The sequence below is a fragment of the Bos mutus genome, chromosome 9 (genome assembly GCF_027580195.1).
Source record: "Bos mutus isolate GX-2022 chromosome 9, NWIPB_WYAK_1.1, whole genome shotgun sequence".
NCBI lineage: Eukaryota > Metazoa > Chordata > Mammalia > Artiodactyla > Bovidae > Bos > Bos mutus.
In genome coordinates, this window is record NC_091625.1 from 81542707 (window position 1) to 81552233 (window position 9527).

A 9527-nucleotide genomic window follows, 5' to 3' on the forward strand; every position below is an offset into this window, starting at 1 on the left:
CCAACAGAGAGAAACCAAGCTGATAGAGCAGTGCCTTTGATGACCTAGTCTCCCAGCTTGCATATTGTCTCCTCTGTTTTATTCTTCTTGTTAGAAACAAGATCCATCCACACTCCCAATGCTGGGGACCCGGGGTTTGATCCCTGGTCAGGAATTAGATCCCTGGTCAGGAATTAGATCCCACACACCACAGCTAGGACCCCAAGCAGCCAAATAAATAAATAAGCCTTTAAAAACTAAAGAAACAGGATCCAGCCCACACTGAAGGAGAAGGTAATTAGCCTCCATATCTTAAAGGGAGGGGGGCTTCCTAGATGGTCCTAATGGTAAGGAACCCACCTGCCAGTGCAGGTGAAGATCCCTTGGAGGAGAGCATGGCAGCCCAGTCCAGAATTCTTGCCTGGAGAATCCCATGGACAGAGGAGGCTGGTGGGCTATGATCCATGGGGTCGCAAAGAGTCAAACATGACTGAAGCTACTGAGCACAGTCTTGAAGGGAGTATCAAGGCAGTTATGAACATATTTTTTAAACCACTATAGAGTGCATAAAGCATGTCACATATTAAATAAACACGTACACAGTGAAAAGTAGTTTAAATAGAGTAAAACATTTCCCCACGAGAATTATGTCAAATGCAATTTCCTGAACATGAGCCCATTTCAACCTTAAAAAATCCATTTTAATACTGTCTTTTGCACTCTAGTAGTGTCAGTCATAACAAATGTCATTGCACGGTGCTTTTCATATTTTGTTCTAGCTTTCAGGTGGATATCTGTCATGTCCTGCAGTTGTCAGCATTTTTGAACACCTTCTGACATTTGAGGAATCTCCTCCATTCTGAGGCCGGCTTCCTAAGGTACAAGCCAGCACTCGGCCTCCAAGATGGAGGTGGTGAGTAGTGGGTGGTGCGTGAGCACCACATTGGTGCCTGTAGACCCTGGCAAGAGTCCAGGTTCATCTCCTCTCAGCAGGGCAGGGCCGGCCTGAGAGATGTTCTGGCTCTGTTCTCCTCTGCAGGCTCTGGGAGGGCCAGGCCTCATGGCCAGTGGGTGGGACAGTGTTCAGGCTGGAATGTACATGCAGGCCACTGATTCCCCACGACGTTACGTGGCCAAGTGGGTAGGGGGCAATTCCATCCATTCCTCTCCTGAGGAGCTCTCTCAGGGGTGGTCCATACTGTTGACTGGTACTCAGAGAACCAGGGCAACGGGCTGGGCCAAAGCTTCCCAGGGTCATGGCAACGTTCCCGGGGATCACTGGCATCCAGGAGGTGGCAGGGCAATGGGCTTCTCCGTGTGACCCAGTGGGTGAGGAGCCAGTTGGTGATGTGAATGTGTGTGCAGTCACCAGGACGATGGAAGCTCTCACTCAAAGACAGCCAGCCTGCACTATCTGGACAAGGGCCTGGCTGCCAGATGGTGCCTCCCTGACGCTCCAGAACGCAGATGCCTCGGCTCTGCGCTGGATTCCAGGTCCTAGGTGGTGGAGAATGGAGAGAAAGCCCTAGAAAAGGAAGCGAAGTGAAAGGGCCATCTGCAATCTCCGGTGCACAGGACGGAAGGACAGCATTGCAGAACAGTTAAGATAAGAACGTAAACATTTAGGTGCACGGGCGGGTCAGGAAGAGAGACGAGGTCCCCGCACTGCACAGAGGCCGTGTCCGCAGCCAGCCGGGCGGGCCCGTCGTGCACTTGGCGGCTCTGTGTCGACCCACGTTGCTACAACACTCCCTGCCCGTGTGACCTGTCGAGGAGAAAAGCAGCCCACAGGGACAGGGCCGGGGAGGGGAGGGTGTCCCCGAACTCTGCTGCTGCCCGTGCAACTCACTCCTTGAAGTTTATCCTACCTGGTATAAAACAAACCAACCGCCACTATCTGGGCGGCGTCGCAGCGCCGCTCCCAAACGTGGTCGGCAGAATCCAGAGGTTCACCGGCGTGTTTGTTTCCCGCGCCCGCGCACCTCGAAACCGAAAGCAGAGTGCCTGGGCCCGAAGCCCGCCTGAGCGAGCGGCTGGGCCCGCCGCCGCCGCCCAAAGCGCGCCGAGCTCGGCTGCAGTTGCCTTGGCGGCAGCGGCCGGCCGACAGCAACAGTGAATTGCGGCGGCAGAAAAAGCAGGCTCCGGCTGGCGGGCAGCTGCTGCTCCAGCTGGGGGAAAAAAAAAAAAAAAAGCGGAGGCGAAGAGGGAGACGGTGTAGTACGCCTTGTAGGGTGAGCGAGTGAGACACCAGGATGGCCGAGTGGTTAAGGCGTTGGACTTAAGATCCAATGGACGTATGTCCGCGTGGGTTCGAACCCCACTCCTGGTAGTTACGTTTTTTTCTCATACTAAAAATTTTTTAAAAATATATATACATTTTCACTAAGCACTCTACGACTTAGACTCAGGAATTCTGTCTCCTAGTTGAGAGAATTCTGTCTCCTAATTAAGTCCCACAACACGCGGCTCGGCTTCCCACAGGCCAGAGGCAACCCAGCGAGTGGGCCGGGCGTGGGGCTGGGGCGCGGGCGCTGACCCAGGGTCGGGGCGGCGGGGTCGGGTGGGGTGGGCGTCGCACGCGCTCAACTGCTTCGGGGGTCCAGGCGGGGTCCGGACTCGGGAGGCAGCCGCGCCCCGGGGGGCTCACCTCCCTCGCTAGCTGGGCAGGAAGGCCGCCTGTGACCACGGCAGGCAGCGTAGTTAGAAAAGTGCAGAAAAGTCAAGAATGCCTCTCTCCCGTTTCCTAATTTCTCGCCAAAATTAATTGTGTGCCCAGAATTCTTTCGTTAAATCCATGAAGGCGGATACAATATGAATCACAGCTACAAAATGGACTCCACTCTGTAATCGGCTAAGAATTTTAAAATAAAATACACTGTCTAGGTTTTTTAATTTTTTGTCTTTGTTGTTTTTAAAATACTTTTAAAAAGTGAAAGTAATCTAAAATCTAGAGGGGCGGAGTTGCAAGTACAGTGAAAATTACTTCCCCCCCACCACAAAATCATTTGAGAGTAAGATACCAAATAGATGCTCCAGGACAACCATTAAAATCAGTAAATTAACGTTGATAATTTACTACCATCTAATCCCCAGGCCCCATTTAATCACCAGTCGTCCTTTAAAAGGCTCCTGTTCTGAATAATACGTTGCATTTACTGGTCACATTGCCTTAAGCTTCTGCAATCTGAAATAATTCTTCACTGTTTCCTGACTTTCATGATCTTGAAACTTCTGAAGATGACAAGCTCGTCATTTTGCAGAATATCTCTTTGTCAATTTGGGTTTGTCTAACGTTTTCTCGTGATTCGATTCAGGTTATACTTATAAAGCCCAGAGCTATCCCAGAATTGATGTGTGTTTGCTTTGTGGCCTCTTAGATGGCATGATTTTGGTGTGTCCTGTTACTGATCTGAATTCACTTGATTAGGCTTTTCTGCCAGTTTCCCCGACTATACTTAACCCTTTGTGATTGACGCATATTTTGATGTGAAGTGCTTTGAAGCTATGTAAATATCTCATTACTCATTAAACTTTCTGTTTATTCAATTATTATAGAATCACAAGTTGGGCAAGTATGCATTCATGGTGTCCTATTTTTAATTAATGGTTCCAATCTATTTTATTTCTTTTGATGCTGAACGTGTCCCAGATTTGGCCCCAGTGGGAGTCTATTCAAACTGACTTTTGACATGCCTGCATTTTTTAGCACGTCCTTACGTCCTAGTCCAAGATGGTCCATGCTTACCTTGTATTGCTCTTGATCCAGACGATGCAGGATCAGACATTTTGAAAAGAACCTCGGTTTCCTTTAGTGGACAATGGTAATTAGAAACCAAGCTCTCAGTAGTAGGTGTGCTCCTTGGTTTTGATGTGTTACTGTTCCCAGGCCCTCTCAGTGGACAGAAGGAGATATGTGTGTGTGTGTACACACCTGTATTTATCTATATATCTATTTATATTTAGGAGTTCATACCAATACTCTAATTCTGATACAACACTATACATTTTGTTCTAGTTTTTCTATCCATATTTGTAATTCCCAAAATTGCCCCTTGGTCCCCTGCCCCAGTGTACCATCTACCTTTTTTGGGCCCATCTAATGGATTTAGAATTGAATTGTTCAAGAAGAAGGGAAGAAGAAAAGAAAGAGGGTCTAAACAGGTTAGACATAAGCATCCTGCCAGCACCTAGAACTGGCTATGAACAGTCACCTTTGGACTTTTCAGATGTACAGATAAATAAGCCAGCTTTTCCTTCAATGAGATTAGATAGTGAGAGACCGATTGTAATAAACTACATTTATGATGAGAAAATATAAACTATACCCAAGATGCTAAAGGAGCAGTGCTGAAAGCCCTCTTTCCCAGAGAGTCAGCTTTAGATGAAAACTGAAGGAAGAGGAATAGGGTAGCAGCAGAGAAGGCAATGGCACCCCACTCCAGTACTCTTGCCTGGAAAATCCCATGGACGGAGGAGCCTGGTGGGCTGCCGTCCATGGGGTCGCTTCGAGTCAGGCATGACTGAGAGACTTCACTTTCACTTTTCACTTTCCTGCATTGGGGAAGGAAATGGCAACCCACTCCAGTGTTCTTGCCTGGAGAATCCCGGGGACGGGGGAGCCTGGTGGGCTTCCGTCTATGGGGTTGCCCAGAGGAACACGACTGAAGCGACTTAGCAGCAGCAGCAGCAGCAGAGAAGGGCAGGGAGGAAGAGGGGTACATGTCGGGGAAAACATCTTGAAACCATACTAAATATGGTGCCTGAAGTCCACTGAAGGATCCGAAACAAGAAGCAACCTGATCAGTGTTGCATTTGAAAGTATCTCTTGTCTATTGATGTGCAAACTCTTAATGTACCAACTCAATGGGTCTCTTTATGCTCAGGACAGGGGGCTTGTTGAATTGGCAGAAAAAATATTTCTTAGGGAAAAATTGTTTAATGCGGTCAGTAGCCAGTTAGACTGAGTTCTATGCCTCTCTTCTTCCTTAAAAGCTGAGCAAGGAGAGAAACAATATTGACTTGAAGCCTTCCCAGTCTGAACCCAGGAGTTCTTGCTGATTTGTTTTTATTAATATGTTCACGTGCAAAAATGGAACAAAACTTCCAAGAACAGGCAGAGTAGTGTAGAATTGTACTTTGTTCCTTTAGAAGTATGTTGAATATCAAGGTTCTAGTCAGTAGTAACCAGCTACTGTGCTATAGCAAAGACGGTAAAAGACAGCTAGTATTCTTTCTTGTGCTTGTTAAAATTCTGACAGATCCCTGAGATGCCACGAAAAGGAGTGAAATGATGTCTGAAATCTGCTGGTCTGGAAACAAGAAAATTTATTAGATGAATCCTAGGGCACTGTGATTGATCAATATAGTTGGCCCATTTAATCGCAATCTTCACATGGCAATTTAGACGAAATTTTCTGCTTTACTATATCCTTCTCTATGAAATGTTCTATCATTGATTTCCTCAGGTTAGAAGAATTCTCTAAGTGAATTTCAATTTAGTGTGGCAAACTCTAAGACTATGATTCAGTTTATGAAGTACATATCCCAAAGTGACTCGGTAGGAAGAATCCAGGCTTTGGGGTCAGACAGAATGTACCAACATTCTCAGGTTATCAGCCTTCTTTCTTCATTTGCAAATAGGAAAATAATATTTTACGCACACAAACTGGTTGTGAGGCTGTAATATTCTTCTCGTAAAAGTGGGTGTTTTGTAACTGCGTTCACTTCCCTTTTCTGGAGCAATCTTTTGTGGAAAGTACAGTAGAACCCACACTGTGCAAGTAGGAAGGAAGCTTACCTTGCCTGTATAGACCACTTTGCAGTTTTCCCAAACACTTTCACATTCATATCCTCCTTTGACAGACAATATCATATACATAGACTAATTGTGCTTAGGTGGTGGATACGATTAGACACAATTTCCTTTAATAAATGTAAAGAATAATGTTTTCTTTCACTCCAAATGACGTAGATAGAGCTAGAAGATAGCATTAGTTCTTAAAAAATGGAAACTCTCTCCTAAAATGTAGCAGAATTTTTACTTTTCCTTGAGAAGCAGACCTGTTATATTTGACTATTTTTAAAATTTCTTAAAATATTTTGAATTTAAATTTGAATCATTTGTAGGTATACTACACCTAAATTTAGGATGATGTTCCAATGATTATTTTAACGATAAGAAATTAAGTCATTAAGTCAAACTATAAATATGAGTGTAGATTTATGAGCATATTTTCAGTTCAGTTGCTCAGTCGTGTCTGACTCTTTGTGACCCCATGGACTGCAGCGCGCCAGGCTTTCTGTTCCATCACCAGTTCCTGGAGCTTGCTTAAAATCATGTCCATCGAGTCGGTGATGCCATACTTTAAGTTATTAAAAAATTGATCTTTTTCTATGGGACTTTACATAGAACATAGGAGAAGTGTTGCCAATGTATTTAAATAGTGACATCTACTGGTTCATCTGAGGTAAAAATGTTTGCTAAATTCTGTCTGCTTTACTCAGACAGAATTTACTATACTTTTACTGTAAAATCCTGATAGTTTCTCCACAGTTACTGTATTTAGGAGTACATTAAGGCTATGTGTAATCCAACCAGTAAATTGAACTTTTTCTCTCTCTCTTTCTATTATTAAAGATAAAGCTGCCATTGAAGAGAATCTCAAATCACTGACACCACTCGCATGAGCTATTATTTTAATTGTATGAACAGGGCTTTTATCTCATCATATCCATCATCTTTGTTTCTTCCAATATAATATTTTTCTTCCAAAACTCACTATGAAGTTGAAGGAAAATAGAGATTTGGATTAGTCATGTGCTTTACAGAAATCATACCCCATTTGAGAAATCCTGAACAAGAAGGTTTCCCTGGAGAGCTTAATTATGCCCTTTCTTTTACATTTTGCTTTTAAATACAGTTGCAGCTATTTCATGAACAAATGGGGCTTCCCTGGTGGGCTCAGTGGTAAAGAATCCACCTGCCAATGCTGAAGACATGGATTCAATCACTATGTCAGGAAGATCCCCAAGAGGAGGAAACACTCCAGTATTCTTGCCTGGAAAATCCCATGGACAGAGGAGCCTGGTGGGCTACAGTCCATGGGGTCACAAAGAGTCGGACACGACGGATTGACTAACTTTTGTTTGCTAATTGTTCAAATGATGTAAATGATAATGCCCAAAGTTTTAATGAATGTGTCCAATTATGAAGATGCCATGTAGGAATCAGAAACATAATCCTAGGTCCTTTGCATCCACCTTACTATTGAAGAGAGGGCCATCGTGAGCCACCTGGTTCATTTGTGAACCACTTGGTTTCATTTCTATTCATATAGGTTTTGATGTTTCTGAACCACTTATCAGTGCTTGGCAAAGAAGCAGTGATTGCATTGGGTCCTTACTAAAGTGAGATGGAAACTGCTTAGCAGAGTATCTCTTCTATACGTGGTATGCACTATATAAATGCTTGTTAAATAAACGAACAGCCTTGAAGTCCGCTGAGTATATTTCACAGTTCATTCTATTTATTGTGCACACACTAATTTTCACTTAGGATATGTGTTTTAAAATGTCCCCAGGATTTTCTTCAATCAGGCATGTTAAGACACGGACATGACTGTCATGAAGAAGAATTTTTTATATTCACAGATCCCTAGAAGCAAGAGCCATGGCACACCACACAGGGTCAGGATCAGGAGGCAGAGGGAACAAGGGGAAAGCAAGGGCAAGAACTTTTATTGTGATTTTGTTGTTGTTGTTTAGTCGCTAAGTGTCCTACTCTTTGCCACCCCATGGACTATAGTCCGCCAAGCCCTATGTCCATGGGATTCTCCAGGCAAGAATACTGGAGTGAGTTGCCATTTCCTTCTCCAGATCTTTTCAACCCAGGAATTAAACCCGTGTCTCCTTGGCAGGTAGATTCTTTACCACTGAGTCACCTGGGAAAACTTTTATTTCTGTTTTTACAGGAAGAAATGAGCAAGGCAGAGTAAACAGGCTGAGGATTGGCTAGTTTGAATAATTTCAGCAGGCTCTGGAGTGTTGGGGTTGCCCTGAGTTTTCTGATATTTCTAGGAATTACCTAACCCTCGGAGAAGCCGTCCCTCCCTGGTCAGCAAGGCCCCAGACGCCAGCACATCAAGAATACAGAAAGTAAGAAAGTAGAGTTAGTATAGTCGGTCAGACATTCTCACACTTTTTACCCTTCTTCCTTCTCCATCTTCATCTAGGGTAGACCCTACTCAGGAGAATCAAGATTCAGAAGCCCAAACAGACAAGCACTTAAATACTGGGAGTTTTAAAAATCATTTCTATCTGGATCAGCTATACGATATACCTGTGCAATTCAAGTCTCAGATGTATTGTTGGGTTTAGATTGTGTTTTCAGTCCTTTTCTTCATTACTATAGAATAATGAGGCTAGCAGTTACTGAGTAAGTTAACTTGTAACATAGCATCGGAAAGATGGATTACAAAAAGGAGTGTTGCGTGTTTGTCTCAATTCCACAGTCGTCTTTATAAATAAATGTAGGAATCCATGTATTTGTGAAATATGCAACATAGGTGCTAAGTGGCAACATAGAACTGTGATTAGGAGGAAGATGGTGCATTTAGTGTCAGGTGTGTATACCATCATACTTTGACATATGTGTGCACTATGACGTTATCTCCACCACAAGTGTAGTTACCACTGATCGCCACACAGTTGGCCTCCTTATTCATTTCACCCATCCCCCTTCCCACCTCCACCCTGGTAACCCTAAGCTGATCTCTGCATCTGTGAATTTGTCTGTTTATTTTGTTTGTTTTTTGATTCCACATATCTGTGAAATCATACAGTATTTGTCTTTCTTCTGACATTTCATTTAGCATAATATCTCCAAAGTTCATCCATGTTGTTGAAAAGGGTAGAATTTTGTTCTTTTTTTAAATGGCTGAAAATAGTCCATTGTATATATACATATGGATACCACAGCTTCTTTATCCATCCATCATGGAAAATTAGGTTGTTTCCATATTTTGGCTGTTGTAAAAATTGCTGCAATGAATATACAGTTGCATACATCATTTTGAATTAGTGTTTTTGTGTTCTTTGGATAAATACCCAGTGTGGAACTGTGAAACCTGTATGAGGGTCAAGAAGCAACAGTTAGAACTCTGCATGGAATAACTGACTGGTTCAGGATTGACAAAGGAGTATGACAAGGTTGTTTATTATCACCCTGTTTATTTAACTTATAAGCAGAGCACATCATGTGAAATGCCGGACTGAATGAGTTACAAGCTAGAATCAAAATTGCAGGTAGAAATATCAAGAACCTTAGATATGCAGATGATACCTCTCTAATGGCAGAAAGCGAAGAGAAACTAAAGAGCCTCTTGATGAGGGTGAAGGAAGAGAGTGAAAGAGATGGCTTAAACATTTAAAGAACTAAGATCATGGCATCCGGCCCCATCACTTCATAGCACACAGAAGGGGAGAAGATGAAAGCAGTGACAAATTTCCTCTTCTTGGGCTCTCAAATATCTGCGGATGGTGACTGCAGC

At 43.6% G+C, this 9527-nt stretch overlaps 1 non-coding gene across 1 annotated transcript; it reads left to right on the plus strand.

The window, feature by feature from the left end:
- Nucleotides 1–2225: 2225 nt before the first annotated feature.
- On the plus strand, nucleotides 2226–2308 carry TRNAL-UAA (transfer RNA leucine (anticodon UAA)). The gene has a single exon. It is a non-coding gene; the product is annotated as a tRNA-Leu (tRNA).
- Nucleotides 2309–9527: the final 7219 nt, after the last annotated feature.